The sequence below is a fragment of the Phanerochaete carnosa genome (assembly GCF_000300595.1).
Source record: "Phanerochaete carnosa HHB-10118-sp unplaced genomic scaffold PHACAscaffold_3, whole genome shotgun sequence".
NCBI classification, from domain to species: domain Eukaryota; kingdom Fungi; phylum Basidiomycota; class Agaricomycetes; order Polyporales; family Phanerochaetaceae; genus Phanerochaete; species Phanerochaete carnosa.
The window spans coordinates 3498561-3499552 of NW_006767630.1; positions in this window are offsets into that span (position 1 = coordinate 3498561).

A 992-nucleotide genomic window follows, 5' to 3' on the forward strand; every position below is an offset into this window, starting at 1 on the left:
GCAGAGGATCCATCTCCATGCAATCCTGATCAGGTATGCCCGCTATTTCTGTTGCAAATATAGCGCGGCATATCTGGTGACCAGCGCTACATTTTGGATACTTTCCACTAGAACAACTTCTGACTGGGACTGATAGCAGGACCGATATTAGCATCTTGTGCGATGTTCTATGCAGACGTCGCCTCGAGGCAGGCAAAAAAAAATCGCACTCTAGTCACGGTAGCTTGATGTCCATGCAAGAGCTTGCAGCTAGTAAAATAGGATTAATCACCCCAGATAAGTTTAGGAGTGCAGCCTCATGAGGGAGATGCCCCAAGATTGCGTCAAAACTGCCTCATGAGGCAAATTTCATGTTGTGATGCACATCACAATGCCTCACGAGGCTTGTGAGAGAAAAAATCGCTATTAATGCGCCATGATTTTGGGAAAAAATTTGCAACGATTTTTCAGTAGGACTATGGCATCTGTGGCCTAGGCATAAAACTTTCTGTGATCATTTGAGGATAAGGAAAGTACTAGGTGGATCCTGAACGTTGAGCAGTTGTCTGAGGATATTGGGCACTAGGTTATAGAGCATGTTGTCAAGGTTAGGAATGTTGTCTAACCTCTGAGGCACCACATAGGAATAGAACATAGGCTATCCAACCTCCAAACATTACAGATGTCGGAGATGTTGGGTACATTGGCTAATATCTGTAATGTAGGGTGTAGTTTGGCTGATGTGAATGCAAATGAAGCAAGCTTTCTCATCTCTGTGCACAGACCAAACTGAGTCGTGCTCATTGACTCACGGATTCTTGGATTCGGATGCAGCTGACAATGAAGAGGATTGTGGGGGGGCAAAGCTTGAGTGGGGCTTTGGGTGCACACATAAGGCCATGTTTTTCTTCAAATTCAAGGATGCCGGCTTGCCTGTTCCCGATGTTGCCAGGCTGCCACATAGTCATTAATGTTATACTCTGGACTGCTTGAAGATGATGTTGGTTGTTGCC